This window comes from Heloderma suspectum, chromosome 5 (assembly GCF_057233095.1).
Source record: "Heloderma suspectum isolate Gila_16-S chromosome 5, 16-S_ref, whole genome shotgun sequence".
Lineage (NCBI taxonomy): Eukaryota > Metazoa > Chordata > Lepidosauria > Squamata > Helodermatidae > Heloderma > Heloderma suspectum.
The window spans coordinates 214,759,885-214,785,431 of record NC_139462.1 but is presented as its reverse complement, the minus strand read 5'-3'; the positions used below and the strand labels follow the sequence as shown (position 1 = coordinate 214,785,431).

Genomic DNA, 25,547 nt, shown 5'->3' with positions numbered 1-25,547 from the left:
TCTTGTACAGTTAGTCTGAAGGAATACTATTGATCCATTAGTCCAAGATATTAGACTATTGGCCCAAGACATTAGTCCTCCATTAGTCCAATACAGAAGACACAGTGCTTTTGAAACTTTAGCAAGTAACCTGGTGGCTATGGCTTGGGTCTCAAGGCACCAATGCATGAGGTGCATGCAAAAGCACTTTCACTCAAGCAAAGGTCCTTCCCCAATATCTGTGAGTTCCCCCTTTTCTGTGGCATCCCCCTGCGCTACAGCCATGCTGTTCTGGAGGGTCCCCCAACCCTTAGGAGCAGATTTTGTCCTAGTTGTGCCCAATACCCTACTTGTGGGTTCCTGGTTAACAGCTGGTCGGCTGCTATGTGAACAGAATGCTGGACTGGATGGACTCTTGGTCTGATCCAGCATGGCTCTTATGTTCTTATTTTCAGGAGCAGTGGGGACTGCAGTAGAAAGGGGGAGGCAGGGAAGCCCTGTTCCATGAAATGCAAGTCCACCCACGGAAGTTACAAGCCTCTTTTTCTAACAATTATGATGAAAAGTGCCAAAGCCAGCAACACTGACCATATCTACCAAGAACATGGTAATTTTTCATCAGTATTTTATGAACAAATAGCCCAAAGGGATTCTTCATCATTATGTACTGATTAAACTGTTCTAGAAGGCTCTTTCATTAGTATGTATCTACCCAGAAACCTCTCTTTGGAGAGAGGCATTTGGTGAAAATCTACTGGACCTTTTGGTATCTTTTGACAATTAATTATCACTGCCATTTTCATTCCCTATTCTTACTTAAGATGTCATTCACAATCATAGTTGCTGTACAGAGGTAAACATCCTGCCAACTAAACCCTTTTTAGGTTAATAAGCTACTGAAGAGTTGCCAGCAACTTTCATTCTCTAGAACAGAGCTCACCACCCTCTGCCTAGGGATAAAATGAATCTCTGAATAGGAAGTGGCACTACAATACCATTTATTCTCCCTTTTGATCTTGGCAGTTTATATATTATTAACAGACGTCATTACACCTTGCAGAGCTAGTAGGCATCTGTTTTCAGTTCCTGCACTACAGCCAAGAAATGTTTTGATTTGAAAAGCATACAAATGTTGTGAGCTCTCGCTCTCATTTTCTGAAACCATTACTGTCCATTTCAAGGCCTGTACGCAAATACCCTTCTTACTCTTATTAAGAACTGCTAAAGTATTAAGTGTACTAGATACTGGCAGCCAAAGTTCTGTCTAGATATTTCAAATATGCAATTCTTCACTTCTGTAGCTCTGGCCGTATGTACCTGTCTTCTCTGGCCATTCTCTCCCCAATGTTTTCTTTTCCCTTTCCTCATCATTCCTCTAGCCATTTCCCTCTTTGAGTCCCAGCCCTTGTTTCTTTTTGCTTCTCTAGGCCTGCTGCTTTTCAGGCCTTGGCTCCTCCTTTCTAGGCCACTACTATTTTACCCCACCTTGTGAACCCCTTCAAGCTTGCCTGAAAGTAAAGCAGAACAACCTGCAAAGAGTGTTATTCAGTTCTGGTGAACTGGTGGAGGAGGTTAGGCAAAATCTTTGAAGAAATCTGAAGTCCAGCCACAATATTTATATCACACAGAGATCTGGGACTTTCAGCCATTATAGTTTACTAAGGATTCCCAAGTTATACACTGTATTGTTCATGTGATTGGAAACAGGGTCTCTTTCTGGGTCTGCAAAACTGGATAAAACTTGTTATGTAAGAGCCTCATTTTGAAAATTATGCAAAATGGGAGTAAAGTGTACTTATTAAATACATGTACCACATCCTCCACCTGGAAGGCACCTGGGGCAATGCACAATAAAATCATTAAATTTTCTCAAAATCAAAACAGACAAGGAGCTAGAAAAACCCTTTACAATAAAATTTGAGAACAGTAAGATTTGAGAGTGATAAAACATTAGATAGAATTAGAAGCCAGACAGAACAGAACAGCCTTTACTGGACATCTGAAGGCAAATAGGAGGCCAATCTCACTTCCCTTGGGAGGGAATTCCGTAACTGGGAAGCTGCTACCAAAAAGACCCTCTCTCACATACTTGCCATCCTAGCCTCTCTGGGTGGTAGGTCATATAAAAGGACCTCCAATGATGATCGTAAATTACAGGTTCAAATCGAAGGAGGCTGTCCTTCCAATATCTTGGACCCATTTAAGACTCCACAGGTCAAAGCAAGCACTTTGAATTTTGCCTGGAAACAAACTGGAAGTCAGTGAAATTGATCCAAGCCTGGTGTTCCACAACTCTTAGTGCCTGAAATGTTAATACTTGGTATTGAGACATGAACTACCTACTGCAGAATTTAAGAGCTATTTTTTCCAGAGTAATTAAAAAAAAAAGCACAAAGGACTTATAAATAAGAATTCAAGATATTCAGGATGATAATCATATTAGGCACATGAGACCACTATAGACATAATTTATCCAAATATAAACCTGGTATAGAGGAATACTTATGTCATTATTAATAAATTCCAAGTGACCATGGTGCCTCCATCAGCTGTGGTTGAGGGCAGTTTGTAAAATCCTATACAATGTGTGTGCATTATTGTCGGAGTAATCAAACCGAGGCCTTCCTCATTAATTGACTGTGGATTCTGAGTATCTTACTGATATTTTAAGGAAATATAATTGTTAAGCAGACTATATCCATTTAATAATGATTTTAATATGCACAGTTCCTACTATTCAGTTCATATTAAAATGGCATTAGCCAAGTTTTGAATTGATTTTATTAATCATGTAGTTAATTATTCTATAACAGTCTGATAGTTTTATTGACTGGCTGTAATATTTGGGCGGGGAGGTGTTAAGGCCAATGGTTGAAACAGTAACATTGGAATAATCATTAGTTTTCTAAAGGTTAATAGTTCTCTAATATTCTAGAGACTTAGTTTTCTAGATGTTACCTGCTGCAGAGAGGGTCTGGATGGTTTAGCATTCCAGTTATGCTTATAGTGGGCTGGTCTGCATGATCATGGAGGGGGAAATAAGCCATGGTTGCTTATTCCCCCTCTGCGCATGCCTGTTGTGTGCTGGGGGTGATTAGCATAAGGATCCACGGCAGCACGGTTTGTCATGTTGTGTGAACCTAGCCAGGGTGGCTTGCTGCCTCTTCCAGTTTGTTTCTGGGTGGACTGATGCCAACGGCAACAAGCCACCCTGGCCAGGTTCACTTGACACAAGCTGGGCTGCCAAGGATAATTTTGCTAATCCCCCTGGTAGCGACGAGCACACGCGGAAAGAGAAAACAAGCCATTGTGGCTTATTTCCCCCTCTGTGATCATGTAAACCCAGTCATAGTAGTCACTACCTAGGATCTAATTCTATGAGTGTTGGGAAGCTTTAGACTACAGCTTAAGAGTCCATTTTCACAATCGCTACTTTCACCAGCATCAAGTAGGGCACACAGTTTCAACGATTGAGGGGGGGCTGCCAAAGTGTCCAACTGCTAGTATAATCCCTTTAGGATCGTTCCATATTTGCCTCTAAATGGACTTCATTAGCTCTTAGCACATATATCCAAATTTGACAGGTTGCATATAGCACTGAGACATCTAGTAAACTATCTGATCCCTGGAATGGCAAGGATCACCAGGGACACTGAAAGAGAAAAAAGGCACTGAAGTAGAAGGGAGGGCAAGCAGTGGATGCAAACAGCTATTAAAAAGGCACAATCCTAACTGGGGATTTTCTGGCTGATATGGCTGACTCTCCTGTCAAAGCCCTGGCTCATCTGTGGAATGCAAAAATGGCATGGGCAGTTGACACGATTGCTCCTGAGCGCCATCTGATTAGTAGAGTTTATATGGTTCCATGGAATACCCCGGATATGAGAATGATGGAACGGGTGGGGAGACAGCTTGAGAGCAGATGGAGAAAAACTCCCAACCGATGCGGTGTGTGCCCATGTTCGAGTTTATTCAAGTGGCAGGGAAGGTGGCGAAGAAACACTACTACTCTGCCTCTTCGTGCATCCTCTATATGTCATCCAGCAGAGCTTTTTAAGGGTTGTTTGGAGCTTATTATATGCTGGCTCTAAGAAGGTTGGAACCATCAGATGTTTACTGTGACATGTTTGTGAAGCACTTCCAGGATAAAATCTCATGCATCCACCAGGGTTTAACACTCCAGTGTTACAGCAGGTGAATCAGGTGTGGTGTCCAAAGTGCAGTCTTGTCCAGTTTTGTTGGGTGAGTCTCAGCAGGTACAGTTCAAGGATGCTGATGAGGTGTTTGGACAGGCTTGTGCAGCCACTTCTGTACTGGATCCTTGCCCCTCATGGCTTATTAAATATGGTAGGGAGAGAACAGTCAGCTGGGAAAGGGAGATGATTAAAGCCTCCTTGAGAGAGGGAGTGGTTCCACGATGCCTGAAAGCGGTGGCAGTAAGACCACTCGTGAAGAAATCTTCTCTGGACTAGAAGATCTTAATGATTTTAGGCCAATAGCAAATGTTCCTTTCCTGGGCAAGCTCCTTCAGTGGGTGGTGGCTGACTGAGACTGATCATCTGGATCCATTTCAGTCAGGGTTCAGGCCAGATTTTTGCACAGAAACAGCCTTGGTTGCCATGTATGATGACCTATATCAGGAGAGGGATAGGCAGAGTGTAATCCTGTTAATATTCCTTGATCTCTCAGCAGCTTTCAGTACCATCAACCATGGTATCCTTTTAGAGTCACTGTCTGAGCTGAGAGTGGGAGATACTGCATTGAAGTGATTTCGCTTCTACTTGGCCAGCTCCAGAAAGTGCCTGGGGGATATTATTTGGGCCTATGGATTCTCCAGCATCAGGTTCCACAGGGGTTGGGTTAATCTCCCATGGTATGGTTTTGACCTATACAGTCTTAGATAGCTTGGGACCACAATACCTGATGGAGTGCCCCTCTTGGTATGATCCTACCTATACACTATGATCAACATCTGGTGGCCCCAGTTGTGGAATGCTCTCTGCAGTGAGGTCCACCTCGTACCAACATAGTCATCTTTTTGGCACCACATTCAGACTTCCTTCTACTCCTTGACATTTGACATATTATGATGGGGCTTCTTAATTTAGCTCTTTTACTGGGTCTTGTGGTTTTTAATTGTTTTAACTGTTTTAAGTTGCTTTAACTTTTTGAATGATTTAACACCTGCTGTAAGACACCTTGAGTATTTTTTGTGTGTGGAAAACTATGTATAATAAATTTAACGAATAACACATTTTTCAGTAATCTCCCCGCCCCACTACCATCACTATTTAAGGCAAAAAGTGAAATGGGAGAACTTTCAGCTCAGCCCTGTTTTGGCCTGTTTGCCATGTAGTCTCTCAAGCCACATGGCAAGCAGCTTTTGAAACCGAGTGCAGTGGTGGGGTTTCAAATACAATTTGCAATATTACGTAGGGGAAGGAAGTCAAATGTTTGTGGGAAAAAGGCCCCAAATTCTACTGGTTTGGCCAAAAGTTCCACTGGATGAACACAAGCCATTGGTTCTGCTGAAAATAGCTCTGAGTGGTACTTTTCCTTAATACAGATCCAGATACTAGACCTTCGCTTTACATGGATTGTCAGAATTTCCCAGACTTCCAATTTCTGAGGTACATTTTATCAAATTAAAATGGGAGGCACACTTCACTTGTATACTCACAAAGGTTTACTTTTATAGAATGTGAAACAGTAAGAAGCACCGTGCTCACAGGAGCCTACCTTATTTTTCCACATATGCACATCAGCAGTGACTGAATGAACCAACTACACCGTATGCAGGGACATGGAACAATTACCCACTCCATAGAGGTTTATCAGAAAGATGCATGGGCAGCTCAGCAAATGCAGCTCTGTGAGTGGGTACCTTGAGTTTACAGGACACATTAAAAAAATGTCTCAGGGCACACTAGTTTGCTTTTTTAAAAAAGCTCCAGAAACACTGGCACCACAGATACCCTCCTTGCTTCGAGAGGATCAGACAGATGCTCGTGTCTCATTCTCTCTCTCACACACACACAGAGTTTTTCAGCACTGATTGCCACACAATAGGTGGAAGTCTGTATTTGTTATGCTAGCTGCTAGCACTAGCTATTCCATGCTCAGTCTTGGCAAGAAAATCAGCTGCTTCTGGTGATCTGGCTGGGCACCCAGTTCTAGTTCATCTTTGGCCTCTAGTTGAGAGAAAGTAGAGAAACAAGCTCCTTTAACTGCTTAAAGTCTCTTTCAGCTTACTGAAGATGCAGTCAGTATTGTAATGATGAGAACTATGCTACTACAGCTACTACAGGCCTCTGTAGTTAAGAGTTCTAACGGCAGAGAAAATACAGCTGTTCAGACAGATAATGAATGTGGTATCTCTAGAAACAGAGTTTTAACTGCAGAGGGCTTACAGTAGGTTCTGAAGCATGCTTCCTAACACAATACTGGCTGCACTTAATTAAGCAAGTCCCTAGATTATGCTAAGTCAGCTAAAGGGAAGCTTCAGATAATACACTGAGCAGCTTTCAAGAAAAAAAATAGTTAAACAATTTTGGATCGCATCTGTACAAATCTTGCCTCTATTTGAACACTGCCAGAGTGCTCTCGATAATACGGCTAGCTATGACAGGGCTGAACAATCCAACAGCTTTTTGTGGTTTTGCCAAAGACGACTCAGCATTCTAGGTGCATAGCAACAAATATGGTCACATGGCTGGTTGCCCTAGCTCAAAGTTCAAGAAATGGCATCACAGCATTTCTCTCTTTTTAAAACACAAAGCACATATTAACAACTTCACTCACTGTACTACAAAGATGTGGCTCAGACACTACCAAAAAATTTTAAGACTGAAACAGTTCAACTAAGAACCTTGTGGCACCTTAAAGAATAGGACATTTATTATGGCATAAGAGTTTATGGACAGTGTCCAGCTTATGCCATCATAAACTTGTTAGTCTTTAAGATAGCACAAGACTGGTGTTTTGCTGGAACAAACTAATATGGCTACCCCTTTGGAGATTGTTAACATATTTCAGATAGCTTTTAAATCGTGACAAAAAGTGTTCATCCACTATGAATGTTTAGGAACTGAAGGAATGAAAGGTTCTATTCAATTATTTCATCAAGTCACATTCAAGAGCAAAGTTAGGGCATCACACAAAAGTTATGATCCAAGTGCAACTCAATTTACGTAACTCATGGAATGTGTCAGTCACTTTTAATATAATCATGGACATATTTGGTGGGGAGGGGTCTACAGAAGGTGATCTGTGTATATCACCCTTCCTTGGTATGGAGATGTGATGGAGATCTGCTTCTCCGGTGTACCAAGAGAGACCAAATGCAATTAGCAGGTAACGTCTGCCTACTGCATAACTACTATAGCCCCCTTCTCTTCATTTTGATATGTCTCATCAGCTGCAGTTTGATCCATATTCTCCCGCTAAATTAACTTTATTGGGGAATGTTGATTTGAAAATAGAGGAACAACCTTTTTTGTGTGGAGGAATTGGGTTGACAGTGGAATGTATACTTTAGATCAGTCAGCAGGACCAGGTGGTTAGTTTTTATCATTTTGAGAATTGCAGGGTAGATATTAACATGGCTGGATGGCAATACATTCAATTACAGCACCTTTTGGTGTCTCTATACGAGCCATCAGCAATAAGTGCTCCAGCACTTCTTATATCGTTGGAGGAATTAACTGTTTATTTACAGAAAGCTAAGCCATGTCTTTTGGAATGAAATGAATGTTCAGGATGTTAGAGAGGAATTTCATAGGGAATTGGAATGCTCTATTTAGCCTAATCAGTGGAAAGTTGCCTTAGCTCCCATATGTATGATTTCTGTAGATTTAGAGATTGGCTTTTAAAATTTTAAAATTGTATTTAATGTTTTAATTTCTGTAAACCACGCAGAGAGCTTTGGCTACGGAACGGTATAGAAATGTAATGATTAATAAATTTAAAATTGAGGCCGATTCATGAAAATTGATGTTTCATGTATATTGGACACCACAGATATTTATTAAGAAGACTCTGGCTAGCTCTACTATATGCAGGCGCTGTAATGCTGACATTGCATCACTGAGGCATATGATGTGGGCATGCCCTGCGGTGGCTTCTTTGAGGTTGGAAGTCACAGCCAGCATAAATTTTGTTCTTGAAAAACCTGTGATAATTGTGGATGCTCATGCACTTTTAAATTATATTCCTGTGATCTGGGGATTAACATATGAACAGCAAAAGTGGACTTTGAGAGCCCTAAGAGTTGCAAAGAGACTCATAGTTCAAGCCTGGAAGGATAAATATCCATCACCTATCATTCAACAGTCTGAAGATCTTACTGCTCTTGCTGCATTTGAACATATATCTGACAGTCATCAGTTTCTTTTGGATGCTTATTTAGATATATGATCTGCTTATATTAATCTACGTGTTTAAAACAGAAATATTGGATCTTTTTTCTTTCTTCAATTAATGGTGTTGCAAATAGTTAATGTAAATGGATATGGTTTTTTGTTATGTTACTTTGTTGTGTTCCCCTTTTTTGTTTTGTTAAAATTGCAAATATACTTTTTAAAAATAGGGATTTGCCAATGATAGAGAAGTTGGGTGAAGTTCAGGGACCACACAATAAGGGGCAATACTATGAATTCTGGAGAAGTCTGTGATGCGGCTCCTGGTACAGTTATCTTCCTCCAGTGTCTGTACCTTTCTCTCAAGATAAACACTATTGCTCACCAGTGAATAGTCATGCAGTCCAGGAGGCTCCTAAACAACTAGCTTAGGCTACTGGCCTACCAATCCAGCATGCGCAATACCCACAATGTCCAGGTAGCAGGATGAGAAAGGCCTGAGACCTTGGAAAGCCAATGCCAGTCAGACTAGGAAATACTGAGCCAATTATTTCCCTACATTATGGTGTTCTCTCACTGCATCACCTCACAGCCTTGATAAGCTCCTCTATGTCATGGCATTCCTGCCCATTTTCAGTCAACTGAATTTAGACCACTCACGGTGAACAAAAAATCTAGTCTTGTGAGGAAGAACTATTTTGAAAGAGTCTCTTTCAAAATGGAAACAAAAGTCAAGCCTGGATTGCCTCCCTGAAGGCCAGGTCATAGCAAAGGGGGCAAAATGGAGTCTACCTCCTCACCCTCCCTGATGTAGCTTAGCATCTGGAGGGAGAGACAGTTCCTCCCAATGCACACAGAAACACACTGCCGCCACATCCCTTCCATGTAGGCATTGCCAGTCTGCTACAAATAAGCACACTTGATCATGCCAGTGATGGGAAGAAGCCATCAGCGATGGCCACTTGATACTGAATAATTTTATATGTTATCATTAAACAAAAAGAACTACTAGGAACCTTGCATCCATGTTAAGATCTCCCCAAAGCCCCAAACAGTTTGGGGCCATGATAGCCAAGTGGCCTACCTCCTTTCATATGAGCTTGTCTGTAATTTAAGTTCCGCTTCTGAAACCCTTTTACAAGCCCCATCACCAAGACAAGTTAGACTAGTGGAAACATAGGGATGTGTCTTCTCTGTGGAAGCACCCCTGTTGTGGAATTCCCTTACTAGGGAGGTTAGATTGGCTTCTTCCTTGGTTAGTTTTAGGTGGACTGTAATTTCTCTTTTGGCCAACATGGCCACCTTTGCTTTTTGTGTGACCTGGATAATACCGAAATTAGCCATTCAACAGTGGGATCCTACACTACAAGAAGATATTATACCACTTGCAGCTGGGACTTTATTGCCTGAGGGTACATCCCCTCCAACTACTAGGTAGAGCTATCCCATTTCGCTTCCATTATTATTATTTTACCTAGTACACCACCTAAAAGTTACTTCCCACTTTGTTAATATAGAAATCGTTTAGTTCCTTTCTACTTCTGTTCTCCACGTACCAAGGAGCCTGTGTGTTTCACCTAAGGATGATGATGGCTTTTGAATAACAGCTGGATTTTGAATTTAAAAAAATGGGCAGCTAACCGTTTCTTCTTTCCAACAACCCTTCCAAAGGTCTAGTTTAAATGTCTGCAGCCTCCTTCCTCTTCCTATCTTAAGATGTAAACAGATGCAGACTCCATGACTTGAACATTAGCCACTCTCCCACCCCCTTTACCAACTTCCCTGATGAAAAGTTCTGGACAGCTTGATAGCTTGCACAGTATTTTGCGATCTCTGAGTTAGCCTAATGAAAAGATTGCCCTAATATGGAGTTTGAAATTAATTCTAACTATATTCCTTTTACACCAGGCTCTGATTGGTGGATCTAGGAGCTCTAGTAAAAAGCAAACTAGATCTCAGAAGCCTGAAGTCTGCCCACCACTGTTGTAGTGGACAGGATATGGGAACTAATTGAATATTTATTCATGTCATTTCTAATCCACCCAATAACTAATGTTCTCTGGGTGGATTACAAACAGTTAAAAAACTAATGTGCCATAGAACAGTTAAATATATAAAATACAATACAAATACTTGAGAATAAAATACAATATAATGCAGAATAAACAGTACAGGAATCAATAAAACTGCCATAAAAATCTAGAACTAGGACTCTAAAATGCCCGGGAGAAAAGAAATGTCTTCACCTGGCACCAAAAAGATAACGTAGGTGCAAGACAAACCTCTTTGGGGAGTTTATTCCATAACTGGGGTGCAACCACTGAGAAGGCCCTCTTCTCTTGTAGCCTCCCATCTAGCCTCCTTTGGAGGGGGGACCCGAAGGAGGGCCTCCAAAGACGATCTAAGAGTCCGAGCAAGACCATGTGGGAGGAGACATTCCTTTAGATACTATGTTAAGACATTTTGGCTTGTGTGAAGTACAGCTTAGTATCTGAAACCTGCTTCACTACACATAGGTACAAATCCTCTCTAACAAGGATCTCTCTTGAAATCAAAGTTTGAAGAAGCTTAAACGTGTGAATTTTGGAAGGAGAAAAAATATTCCTTTTAGTCAGTTACAGTGTTATAAAACTATGTTAATAGTGAGAAATTAATGCAAGACAGAAACTAACTTTCCCATACTCCCTTTCTCTGATGCAGTGATGTCCTCCGGCAACCAAGAGTGAAAAATAATGTTAGATCTATTCTTGTGACTGGCTTAGACCAAAGCAGCTTTGATGGCTTTGTTTTGAAAAAAGCCTTCTTTCTTTTTTCCTCCCACAGCAATACTCAATAAGTTTTATTTCCTAATGTAATGTCATTTCCTAGGGGTTATTTTGAAACTCAAAATTATCTGCTGGTTTATTAAAACTAGTATTGCAGGGCCTGTTTTTAAGGTTCAGGTCAACAGTTATTTAGCTTTGCTTTATTCTATTCCCTCAATAATGGATAATTTCAAACAACTCACTGTGAATGTCATTTAAGAATAAAATTTCATTGCTTGATATAAGTAATCAAGCCGTTTTAGAAAGCATTGGCTTGGTGACTCATCAGTTTTGCTGAATAGTTATTAGCAGCAAGTTTGTTGTGGAACTTCATGGGAAGGTGGTAGAACATGAAATCTGGTATTAGTGAGGGATTCAAAAAGTTGGAATCATTTAGTTTGATCAAAGCCACATGCTGCAAATGTTATGGCATACTCCTGAACCATTTTCTTTAGTACTTTCTCTTGCAGGAATCCTGGCTAGATGAGCACCACCATTTTAATGAACATGAAAAGAAAACCTGGTTACTTTCATATAGAGCACTAGAAGTGCAGAAGGAATGCAAGGCACATTGCCTAAATCACACTCAGCATTTGAACCAACAGCCTACAACAGTTAATCCTGCAGGTATCCCTGTAGACCATCTCTTAAAATAATCTTACTGATTGTATGTTAAGATACCTAGAGTTATTGCATGTTCAACAATGTAGAGTTGCACTATGTCATAACCAAACATGTCCTCAACACTGTAACTGAGAATTAAAACTCCTGTAAGTGATCCATTTTTCCATCATGTCCTACTTCTCATTTCTGCAGGTGATGCTATTTATGTAGAAGTAATTTTTTGGCTCAATATCATGATTTTACTTGCCAGGGAAAAACAGATGGAAAATTCCTTGAAACCATTGTTTATTTCAGTGTCTGTACTATTACAAATTACTTCCAATAAGTTGCATATAAGGTCACGTGGCATATTTCACAAGAAAGCTTCTAGTTTTATACATTTAAACATTTCAGTTCAACATGCTGTAGTATCCTGGACTTGTTTTGCTTTTAGTGGAGTTCTCTGTGTTATGGAACTCACTTCAACTTAACTGGGACTTAATTGGGTAGCTGAAACCCCACCCCAGTCCATCCTGCTTAGAGCGAAATGTATTTCTACTGTTCACACCAAGAGTATCAAGATTATGATATTTCAGTTTGGTTGCAGCAGTCAAGAAAGCAAAGTTTTATGCTGTCATCCTGAGCACACCACCAACAGAATCCAAATCAATCAGCTCAAATGAGCTCAAGATACATGGTTGCTATATGTACTACTTTTAAGCTTAGGATTAGATGACCATTGAACTAAAGAACTTGCATTGCTGAATATTAGGGGTTAACATATTTCTTACAAACAGCATCCTGTCCAAGTTTATATAACAGAAAGATCCATTTTATGTCTTCAGAAGTAGCTTTACTAAACTTTGTCTAAGCTTGTTAATTTCGGAACAATTAGTCCCACTAAAGTTACCACAAACTCCTAATTTAGGATGATATGGTAACTACTGAATCTTGCCCTTCCCAGCCTTTAGAAAAGCACATAACTGCATCGTTTCTTGTAGATACTTCTCACAGAGCCTATGCATTTCACAGATGAGTCAAATTGTGCCAAAATAACTATTACTTTGTACATTTAACTGCACTAAGCCTCAAACCCAACTGCATAATCATCACCACATTTTATTTAATAATTACTGACATTTATATATGGCCTTCTACAGAGGTATCAAAGTGGACAACAAAATGTAATCCCTTAAAATAAAATATCACAATAAAATACAATTAAAAAGTTAAACAGTAAAACTGAACATTCTGCTGTATGCTACAGACCGTAGCTAGCTGGGTCACAGTTCAGGGAAAACCTCTGTGAAGAGATGGGTCTTGAGAAGACATCTAAACATGAGAACTGTGGGGACCTACCTAAGGACAGTTGGTAAAGTGTTCTAGAGAGTGGCTACCGCAACACTAAATGCTCTACAGCAAGTAGTCTCAGGAACATGTGGCACCCTCAGAAGCGCTCCTCTGATGGTCACAGAGATTGGGCAGGGTCATAAGAGGTGAGGTGATTCCTCAGGTAACCTGGTTCCAAGCTGTCTAGGGCTTTATATGTTAACAACACCTTAAACTTGACCCAGTAGCTCACTGGCAGCCAGTGTAGTTCTTTTAGAAAAATTTAACTTGCTGTTGGAAAGAGGCCCCAGTTAGCAGCCTTGCTGCTTTATTCTGCACTAGCTGCAGCTTCCAGACAAAGCCCAAGGGCAGTCCCACATACAGCACATTACAAAAATCCAGTCTTGAGGTTAACAATACCTGAACTACCATGGCTAAACTATCATGGTCGAGGCATAGTTAGCGTACCAGCTGATGCTAGTAAAAGCACTCCTAGCCACTGAGGCAACTGAGCCTCAAGTGACAAAGATGAATCCAGGAGAATCCCCAAACTACGTACCTGTTCCTCCAAAGAGTGCAATCCCATCCAGAACAGGCAACTGACCTATTTCCTGAACCTGTGACCCACCCACCTACCCAACCATGGTGGTTCTACCTTGGGATTCAAACTCAGTTTATTGGCTCTCATCCAACCCACCAGTGCATCCAAGCACCAGTCCAGAGCCTGCATGGCCACACCTGATTCAGATGTTAGAGATACAACTGGGTGCCATTTGCATACTGATGACAGCTCCAAATTCCTGGATGACTGTTCCCAACAGTTTCATGTAGATGTTGAATAGCATTGGGGATAAAAAAGTGCCCTGCAGCAACCCAAAGCACAAGTGCCAGAGGGCTTAGGTGCACTCCCTTAACACCACTCTGAGACCTTAGGTAGGAACGGAACTGCTGAAATACATTGCCCCTGATACCCATCCAAACTCATCTAAGAGGATACCACGGTTGATGGTATTAAAAGCCACAGAGAAATTAAGGAGCAAGGTTGCACTCCTTCTATTCCTCCCTCAATAAACGGCATCCTTTATCTGACAACCAAGGCCAATTCAGTCTCAGAACCAGGCTTGAACCCCGACCGGAATGGGTCTAGATAGTCAATTTCATCTAAGGATGCCTTGCTTCACCACAATTCTCTTAATTACCTTCCCTAAAAATTGTGTATTCGGGATCGAGCGAGAGTTTTCATGCATCCTCAGATCCAGAGTGGGCCTCTTCAGGAGTGGTCACACTACCACCTCTTTCAAAACGTCAGACAACACTCCTTCACACTAGGACAGCACACTTTCAGTAGCATGTTAAAAATGTCAATGTTTTCACCTGACAAATTTGAATGCACGTCTTAATACAGTGTTGTTAACAGAATGGAAGTGTTACCAGCCCAGTCTTCACTGTCACATGTACCTGTAAGTTGCCTAACGTCAGTACCATCCTAATCCTACAATGCAACCTATCAGCTCTGTACAGGAGAGACCCAGGAGTTTAATCCAGCCCTGCAAGGTAATTTCACAAGAGTTACTAGCTTATAAGAAGTTTTGATAGCTGGCCTATGAACATACAAATTTAAATACCACTTCTAAAAAAATTCTCTGGTCTCAGACCTTATGGCTGCAACTCCCATGTAAGTCGTTTTGGAATAAGCTCTACTGAACATGACAGAACTTACTTTTGAGCAAACATGCACAGAATTCCACTGTAAAACAGATTTGAAACCCCAGCTGTTCTGGAGATTACAAGAATAAGAAAGGAAAGGAAATCCAAAAGGAAATAAATACTTGGGGATATTGATTTTTTTTTTTAACTTTCATGTAACTTTGACAGCACAAAAAGGAACATACAGAAAAATGATGATCACAGCTGCATGAGCCTTTCATTGCAGGTTTCTCTTCAGATTGTAACTGAACATACATACACACACACACACACACCCGACTAGCACCTAATTACAAAAAAAAACTGTACAGAGATCTGCAAGTCAACAACATCAGTCTCTCTTCTCTACTCCTCACCTCCTTCAGTTTGAACCAGGGTTTGCTGAACCAGACCAGACCTTGCTTTTACTGCCAGGTATCACCCTAGGAACATGTGATGTAATGTGTGATGTTCAGAGAGCATATGTTACATTAGTAAAGGGCTTTTCTTCAACTCAATGAGTAGCTCACAGATCTTGCATCCCCCCCCGCCGCCACTCCACAGAAAAGATGTTTCCAGGGTTGCTTTTTTTTTCCTTGGCAGCTGCAGCAAATGCAAAGAGCTAGTGAGAACTCACACCTTTCCCTACCACAAACTCAGGGCAAGGAAAAGGTAAATTAATGGAGATGAGAGCTCCTTCTAAAGGCAACGACCACAAGCACAGACAAATCAACTGACAATTACCTTCACATTTATCATAAAAGGTATGTATTTATTTAATTTCTATACCACCCAATAGCCGAAACTCTCTTCAGTAGACTTCCCCCACCCATATTTTTCAAGGGCTAGACTTTTGCTGGGGAATATCATGTAAATCAAGAGGCTCTGAGTAACCACTACTACTAGGTGGCAATTTCTAGTTGTTAACAGTGATCAGGCAATCTACTGATAGCAAACCTAATTTAAATCTATTGCATAGTGGGCCATAATATATAGTGTGTATTTCCTGCATAGGTTAGGGACAATCAGTGATGTGGGGTAGAAAGTTTGCTGTATTTTTAGTGGGAAGTTTCCTGTTTCATAAGTTTATTAGTAAAAATGAATATCTGTCAAATGCAAATACAATATTAGGCAAGCTTGGCAGTTTCAAAGTTTTAATTAATGTTTTTCAGGTGATTATTCTGAACAGGTATGTAAGAGAATACATATACATCATTGAAATACATGTGGTGCTCCAACAACCTTAGCAGAAGAGAGTTGAACTCTCTTGGAATAGATGAGTGGTTGTCAGCATATCATGCACATTTCTTTGGGTTGATCAATGTCTGCATAACATAATAAAAAACAAGACAACTTCTCTGTGCCTCGCCCACCCCCAGGAACACTCCCCAATACCAAGCAACAGGGTACACTCTGCCAAGAGTCCCCTAAAGGAAGTACTCAATTATCTAAGGAACTGGGAACAATTACCAGTAACTATGGGCCACATATTTGTACCTATCTTGTATAATTTGCACCAGCGCTTGACAGGATGTGAATGACTAGCTTCCCAAATGAGTAGCTACTTGCCACTGTGTGTATTTAATGCTTACTAATGGTAGTCTATTCATTCTGGTTTCCCCCCCCAAATTAAACACAACCATAGAAAATTAAAAACGCCATAATGCTACTGAAATATTACCCAAGTTCAAACGATATTATTCTATTTCAAAAACAGACTTGTGGGCTGATTTTTAAATTGCTGTACTAAGATCCAGCAGAAAAGTATTTCCAGGAAAGAAAAGCAAGCTAAGCTGCATACAGTTGCAAATCACTCTTCCTCCTCCCCTGCCTCCAAAATTAGTTTCCCTTGAAATGGGAAGCCGCTATTTGCTTTATAGAAACATTATTTTTTTGGTTACATTTGTATACCTTTCTCCAATGTTCAGAGCTGCGATTTAGCCTCGTAGTAACTTATGAGGCTGGTTAGATTGAGAAAGAAAGTTGTTTTGCGCCAACTAAGAGTCATAGGCTAGCTAAACAAATATCTGAAACTGAGGTTTCTGTATATAAACTATACCACTATACCATGTGCATCCATGCCAACAAAAGGCTCCCTTAGCAGGGTGCATCATCAATTCACAGAATGCTAGGAATAGTGTAAGTTCAGGTGGACAATATACTTCTTTGACCTGGGAAGTCCTGAGCTTTTTCATTAGCAAGGAAAACCCTGCCCTTTATAGTGCTGCTAAATTTAATACAGAATCTGTGAGGCACAGAGGTGGCAACAACATTCAGCTTATGAAGCAATGAATCTTTTGTATCACACCTCAACTAGTTATTAAGCATCTGGAGTGACAGGCTCTGGAAATTCCTAGAACATGCTATTTCAATCAAATGAGAGATGGAAAATAAAAGACTCAGTACAAAGGTGATTCATCAGAGTATTTCACCAGTGATCTCCATGTAGGCGTTTATGACACAAAGTCATAAGCTCACCACACAGGCAACCAGACCAGTGTCTGGTTTTGAACAGTTTTGCCAACAAGGAAATTGCTGTTTCTTTTTACACATGGCAAAGATGTTGTCATAAGAAGTTATTCCAAAATACCTGAAAGGCTCACTTTGCTAACCAATTTTAAGAGAAGCATAAGAAAAGGAAGCTGGAGAGCAGAAGAATGACAATAGCAAGAAACCAAGAATAGTAAAACATCAGAAAAGTATTCTTAGACACCTGCCAGATTTATATGCACTCTTGAATTTTAATAATGAATGTCTGAAACACTAGTAACTTACTTGAATAGGGAATCTAACTCTCAGAATCATAATTTATGTCTGAAGACTAAAACCTGCCCAATTTTCTTCCACTTGCCTATAAAGCTTGTCCTTCAAGTTTCTCCAGGCACAGAGCTTAATATATCTAGCCCGGAACATCCATTTGGCTGTGTAGCATTTTACAATAGCAAAACTGCACTATAGCACAGGGGTAGGCAATCTAATGCCCTCCAGCTCTTTTGGAACAAAACTCCCATAATCCCTTACTTTTGGCCATGCTGACTGTGACTGATGGGTTGTAGTCCAAAACATCCAGAGAGTACCAAGTTGCCTCCCCTGCTATAGCCAATCAAATTGCACCAATTTCAATTCTGAAATTTCAAAGGTTTGCAAAGATGCCCTGTTTACTGAACATTGAAGTGAACTGGAGCATCATTCTGATGAAGTCAGATGGTGGCTATGCACTCAGATTTGTCTACCAAGTTATAATTTTTTTAATCAATTTCACTTTGAGGTAGCCAAGGTTCAAAAGAAGTAGCACTTAAAAAGTAGTATTAATGCTCATAAACTTTCAATGAGACTATTTTTGCCTGCTTTAATAGGTTGCATTTAAGATGTATTGTAAGATCCTAAACTATTATTTCTTGGAACATAGCCAAAACTGTTTTTCTTCTAAAAAATCTAGCCTACTAGACTTCTCATGTATAACACACAGACCTGAACTGATTGAGTAAATAAAATATTCATGTGCACATTTGCTGTGCACATGAAGAAACAAAATTCCTGGCATGTGTTAACTTACCTAGTACACTGTAAAGAAAAGCCACCAGAACAGACAGACATTTATAATTTGGCACACACGTTGTTACAACTGAATCTCTTCAGGGAGACTTCCTCCAGAAGTACTTTAAGTTCGGAAAACAAGGTTCTCATGTGTTATGCATCTGACTAACATTTTGTTAAGAGGTAAATAAAGTTTTAGTTGGGGCAACACGTAGGCCCTCTTAATTACACATTCCTTGAAAGCCTAATGTTTAAAGTCAGCTTCCTCTATCAGATATTTCTAGCTATTAGCTTACTACTCTTAATAATTGTTTGTGTGTCATGGACATTTATGCTACTTGCTTCTAATGTCTCACATACTGCAGCAGAATGTCAGCATATATTTTAAAAGCTGATGGCTTGTCTGCCATTTTAGGTCATCATAAGCACATAATTACAAAAGCAAATGAGCACTAAAGATCCTCATGCTACCCTCTCCAACCTGTACTTCCCATTTTGTAAATCTGGATTTCATCTTGGTGTGCCAAGCGAGTTTCAGGAATCAAGTGATTTAAGCATTATGACCCAACACTTTTGCTTACATAGAGAGGTTGACAAAGCGTGAAGCTATAGCAATCCAAATGACAAAAGTTTCATTTTTAAACTACTAATGAATGTATCAAGGTTTCAAAGACCTATGGAAGTAGTTCCATGAACCCAAGAGTGCTTCAGACTTTTTTTTACACGCACGCACACGCGCACGCACACACACACACCCTGCCACATACACAGAGCTACAAAGAAGCCTGAAAACACATTTCTAACATGGCACGGGGGTCAGCTGGTCCAATTCAAAAATTCCACTGCACTACTACAGCGGTGCTTCAGCTATTGGGCGGTGTAGAAAATAAATAAATAAATAAATAAATAGTACAATGGAGTGTGAACCTCAGCAGCTCTTTGGATTCTAGGCAATATTTTATAGACACAGTACTGCCTAGATATGTCTGGTTTGTGACTTGACATTGATTTATTTTGCCAGGCCTAGAAAATGATGAGCCCAGGCTTTTCTACAGACAGCATTCCCAGGCTTTCCTACAGAACAGGGGTCCCCAGCTTTTGTGGACCTGTGGGCACACTTGGGAATTGAGAAGCTGCTGTAGGCACCACTACAAAATGGCTCCCATGGAGGATGTGGCTAGTCAGGGCCTGGCTAGTCAAAAGAGGTGTCGGGGGAGAGAAATAACAAGGCTAGAGGCTGGGAGGGAGAGGGAAATAGGAAGGCAAATGGGAGACTGGGAGAAAAACAGCAAGGTTCTAGGAAGGGAAAGAAAGTAGTCTAGGGATGAAGAAGGGAGGGAAATAGCAAGGCTAGAGGCTGGGAGTGGAAATATAAGAGTGAGCAAAGGGAAAGGTCTGTGCTGATGGAAGAAGATTGGCTGGGGCGAAGAAGCAAGCAACGAATCCCATCTTTTCCTGATTCCTGAACAGCTGATCAGTGGCAGGTTCAGGAACAGGAAGGAGAACCTGGTGCCCTAACATTTTTCAAGATTTTTAAAATTAATTATTTTTTGAAGGAGGCAAGGAGTGGAGAGCTTCGTGGGTACCACTTAAAGTCTCCATGGGTGCCAAGGAGCCTGTGGACACCGGACTGGGGACACCTGAGCAACTTTTCCCTTAAAAAGACACCAGCATCCTTTTATTCCAGTTGCTTACAGCCTTATTTGGGGAGTTTTATAGAGCCTGAAGCAAACAAGACCCTTTCTGTCTTCGTCAGCATGGATTCTGTTACTGCCCACTTTAGGGAGCAATCCTATAGATGCTAGACACTGTCTAGAGGGCCATAGGAGTTTTCAGTTTTTGGCAACCAAGGTCAGAGCCAAGGCTCCCAACGCAGTTCCCAGATACTACACTACCTGCCCCCTCGCCCTCATAGCTGGCATGGTTCTCTCTGCGCTGACTACATCACCCCACTTGGAAATGGAGCACAGAGACAGAGAAAAGGGGGTGGTCCCAGGGGTGGGCAGGAGACTGTGGAAGCTGCCTTACACAGCTTCCTATGCGCTGCATGGCCCCCTTTCCTCCCCCACCCAGGAGCCGCAGCTAGACAGCCAAAATTAGCCATCTAGCCAAAAATGTAGGGTGGCTGGAGCACAGAGGAGAGGACCCCCTCCATGCCCCCGCTGCCCTGCATAGGATAGTCAGCAGCCTCTGATTTCAGAGGTTGGCAACTATCTGGATAGGATTGCGCCCTTAAGGTAACTTTATAGAAAAGGGGTGCAGTTGACTATTTGAGTTACTCTACTTAAGTCACCCTCTTAAGTAGAAAATAATCTACAGTGCCCATCATTCAACTACACCAAATCAGACTTCCAGGAAGAGTGTGGAAAGAGGAATACAACCTCAGTCACTGGTTTTCATTAAAAGCAATTAATGGTTCAGCAGCATTGAACCAGGAATTATTCATTAGCATATCCTCTCCCATAGTATAAACAGTGTTTATACTAACTGCAATTTGGTATCCTAGTCTAATATGCTACTTGTTCCTGTATGGCTTTTAGTAATTTTGAGTCAGCACTATGAAATATTATTGTTACTTATCAGTTTTAGTAACCTCCCCTATCACATAAGGATTCAAACTAACCAAAAACTGAATTGCTCAAACATACTAGCAAAAGCAACTTTTACTGTAATATGAGTATTAGGATACACCATTTGGTTTTAAATCATTTACTGAGAATCGCCTAAATCATGCATCAAGAAATTCCTCTCCTGTAGCACAGCAAAAATTATTTCCCAGGAAAAAGAAACTAATTCAGGACAGCATAGTAATAAATACCACCCTTTAACCAGAGAAAAAGACATGTATCTACAGGGATTTTCACAAGTGCAGTGTTTCAGTCTCCAGCTGGCACAGCAAGTATAAAATACTTCTAGTTTTTAGAAAATGAATAAGCTCAGTTTCTCAACCAAATCAAAATTGGTATTCTGTTTAGCATAGCCATTTGCACCTGGGACTTATAGCCTTTTGTATTTTTTAAAATACTTCAAGGCTACAGCTCCATATTGTCTGTTGCAGACAGAAACTCATTCTTAACTGGAATCTTTGAAAAATTAAATGACAAAGTGGAAATGACCAGTGTGGTGTAGTGGCAAGAGTGTTGGACTAGGAGCTGGGAGATCTGGGTTCTAGTCCCCACTCGGCCATGAAAGCTCACTGGGTGACTTTGGGCCAGTCATAGACTCTCAGCCCAACCCACCTCACAGGGTTGTTGTTGTGAGGATAAAATGGAGAGGAGGAGGAGGATAATGTAAGCCGCCTTGGGTTCCTTGCGAGAGGAAGAATGGCGGGGTATAAATGCAATAAATAAATAAATAATAAATAAATAAATAAATAAATAAAATGTGACCAGGCATTTAAAAAAGTTACATATTACCCTCAATACTTACAATTTTAATAGAAATGCTGTATCTTTTGCAATATTTATTTATTTATTGCATTGATATCCCGCCTTTTTTCCTCCAAGGAACTCAATCTTTGACATATCCCTCTGAGTGGCTGTGAGGGCAAACACTTTTCTCTGATTTTACAGATAGGAAACGGGATGTTGAAATGAAGTTTGGCAAGCAATTCCATAGTAGCAATTCCATAGTCTTTGAACCGAGATCTTTCAGATCCAAGCCTGAGCCTCTATCTATTGTATAATACTTGTTAGTGTTAGCATTACCCATGTATTTCTGAATGTCCTACCCTACATAATGGTGGTTTTAAAATTCAAAACATCTTAATCTTTGATTAGACACTTGCAATAAAAGATAACTGTCTAACTTAGAGCTAATTAGGTTATTTGATTAAAAGTGATGTTTGTAAAACCCAGGTTATCCCACTAGAATCCCTTTACATACAGTGGCTGAACCACAACCACACATACAGCTGTGGACAAACTAATCGATTAACTGTTGTGATTATAAATGCACCAACTTGAAAGCTCCACTGAAATCAACAGGATTGTCTTTCATGAATGTACATTATTTCAAATTGAGAGAATTCAAATGTAGTCAAACAGTGACATTAGAAGACAAATCAAAGAGGAAAACACTATACAGGACTTTGCCAGATATAACAACTTCCAGCAGCAAAACCAGCAGTGTCTTGGGGCACCTTAAAAACTAACAGAATTGTTAGGGTAGGCAATCCGGTCCACTCCAGATACAAATCCCATAATCCCTTACCACTGACCATGCTGACTGGGGTGTATAGGAATTGGAGTCACCACCATGCATTTGTATCCTGCTTTCCCCTTCAAAATGAGGACCAAAGCTGTTAAAATCATACAGAACTACAATACTATCAAATAAAACAAACGACAATATGAAAATTAAACCATGATTACATAAAAAAGGGATGAAGCACAGATGATCCATCTCCTTAGTTTCATCTCTTCTCTATATAAGTTTTTATATATAGCACAAAATATGGTTACATGTTCACTGTTGGGAAATATAAACCGATGTCCAATAGTTAGTTAGGAAGACATAAATAAGGCTCAAGCCTCACTTGAGTTTTACATTAGAGAGGTTTTGGATTATTTTTCTTAATCAGATTCTCAACTACCTGAACATTTTCTCGGCAAAGATAACCAGAAAGCCAATAGGTTCCACTTAAAAGTTTGGAGAGAGTTAAAGAAAAGGTCTGTAAATGCTTTCAGAAGGATCCAGCACGCATCTCCCTTCTCTTAACACACTTAGGCTTTTGGTTTAAGTTTTGTTTAGTCTTCTGATAAAGGTCAGCAAAACCAGACCAAGACACGCATACCAAGAAGTTGCCTACGTGGACTTCAATCCCCATGTCTCAAGGTTGCTAACTTCAACCTCACTGTCTCTGCAGCTTTGTCCTGAACCTAATGATATAATCAACATCAGGCTTTGGGCCTAATGATATTAAGTACTTAATGCAATACATTCACAGTAGATAAAAAATCAAGAATGTGTACACCAGTAGTTGGACTGACTGGAAGAAAGGGCAGGTTTACGCTCGAATCCTGAACAGATCCTTAACACATATTAGTAAACAGTCTAGTTTACTCTCTAGGGGCAACAACAGCATACTGATAAGACTCTCACTGCCACAGGCCACATCGTGACTGCAACTGAGCTACCAACCAATAAGCATTTTAACAAATTAATCTATTAGTACATCTGTATACACATGCAAAAGCCAAACTCTCAACAGAATGGAAGAAATAACCTGTTGATTAAACAGCTGTATAATAATAGAGCGACTCCCCTATCTTCAATAGAAGGGATACTACATAAATCCACAGTTATTAAGTTTTTAAAGTTAATAAGACCTAATATGATACAGTCATAAGTTGCAAACTGAAATGGCTAACTTAGGGAAACAGAAGGAGGAATGGAACTGGGAAAATAAACAGGAAACATATTAAGAGTGGTTATCCAATGCCTGCACCATTATAGAAATCTTATATACAAATTGTATCTTCAGCTGTGCAAATGTGAACTGGCTGCACGGACAGTGATAAAAGTGGGCAAGAACAGACAACTATGGAGTATCATCAGACCATGGTGTTCCAAAATGCATTTCCTTAAAATCTGGATGAAAACCACACAGTACATGGAGGCAAGAAGCATCATCCACTTCATCATGATACATGGTGCCCACAGGCAACCTTTTCCAGTCCACCACTATGGCACAGATATCCCACCGCCTTTATTCATCTCTTTAGTTTTTGAAGTTCAGAAGTGAACACTCAGTGTTTATGTGAGCAACCAAGCAAAGCACATAGATCTATCACATCAGCTTTTCAAATATAATGAGGGCAAGGGAAAGACAGAGAATGAAGAGTGCTTATACACAAGATCCTACGTTAAAGCGATCTGCTGTAACAACTACACACTTACAGCTCAGAGACACTGCCAGATTAAAATCCCCATCAGCTTTTAAGTTTGTTTAGGATCTTCTGAGAAAGTGAGACAAATCTCCTTTTGACTACTATTCAGCCATACCCAATCCGAGTACGGCAGGAGGCGTGTATGCGAGCGTCCTACCTGGGCAATTTTTGTTTCAGATCTTAACTTTAAATAAGGCTGTGCGTCAAGGAGCCGGGTTGGGGTACGAGAAAGAAAGAGAAAGAAGCGCGAGCGAGCCTCGGCTTCTCGTTTGGGGCGGCGGCAGGAGGAACGCCACTAGCGTCCAGTTCATCAGTTTTGGTTGGACTTTGAAGCAGCTAAACCGCGTCCCCCTGTATCTCCCACTCGGGGCGGTGGTGGCGAGGGGGAAGAAAGGAAAAGAGGACGGAACACGTGAAAGGGAGGCTTGGCAGTAGCCACCTCCAGGCTCTGTATTTCCCTCCCCGACAGGGCCACCAGAGTAGACGCAGTGCGGAGCTCCCGGCACGAGGCGGCCAAAACCGGGACCAGTTCGCTGCGGCTGCCAGCCCCGCCCCCGCCCCCCGCGAGCGGCCTCGGGTGAGAAAATGGCGGCGGCTCGGGGCGGTGACGGCAGCCGAGGGGGAGGCGGCGGCGGCGGCGATGAGAGCGAACCGGGCCTCACTCACCTGTCAGCCAACAACCAGCAAGGCCCCGGCGGGCCGGGAGGAGTCTCGCTCGAAGGCCGGGCAGGGATCCTCCGCCGCCGCTGCTCCTCCTGGCCGTCGTCTTCTGCCTTCTCCTCTGCTGCTGCCGCCGCCGCCGCCGCCGCCGCGTCCCAGGAACGGGGAGAGAGAGCAGGGGCGGGGGGAGGCAGAGGCGGCAGCGGGGCCCAGGCGAGGGAGGAGTGGCGGAGGCGGCGGCGAGAAAGAAGCGACAAGCGGGGAAGGATGGGAAGGGCGCGGAAAGCCGGGCGGAGGCAGCGGCGGCGGCGGGTCCGGGCCCCGGAACGTCTCAACGCCAAGAAGCAGCAGGCACAATTCGCTCGCATATGAGGGAGAGAGCGCCAGGGAGACCCACGAGCCCCGCTTCCGGCTCCGGGCGGAAGTCCCGCCTCCGGCGGCGGAAGATATTGGCCTACGCCTGAAGGCTCGCCCCCAACCCCCCACCAGCATCCGCCCACTCCTTCTCCTCCTCCCTCGGTGAAAGCGAGAGGCTACGGGGGATAGGCCGGCAACCCTCGCCGCGTCTGATTGGCCGACGGCAGGAACAGCGCGCGGGGCGCGACATGACGTAGGCCGCGCGGCACGTGACCGAGGGGCGAGCGACGTCATTCCTCTTTCGTGAGGGAGCGCGAGAGAGAAAAAGGGGGAAGGTGAATTCG

The 25,547-nt window shown here is 41.7% G+C and overlaps 1 protein-coding gene across 1 annotated transcript in view; it reads right to left on the bottom strand.

Moving 5' to 3' along the window:
- LARP4B (La ribonucleoprotein 4B) overlaps positions 1–25,266 on the bottom strand; it is a 66,071-nt gene extending 40,805 nt beyond the window's left edge. Inside the window, exon 1 of the mRNA XM_084859247.1 lies at positions 24,853–25,266. The gene's annotated coding sequence lies outside the window, so the exon portion shown is untranslated. The remainder of the gene's footprint in view (positions 1–24,852) is intronic.
- Positions 25,267–25,547: the final 281 nt, after the last annotated feature.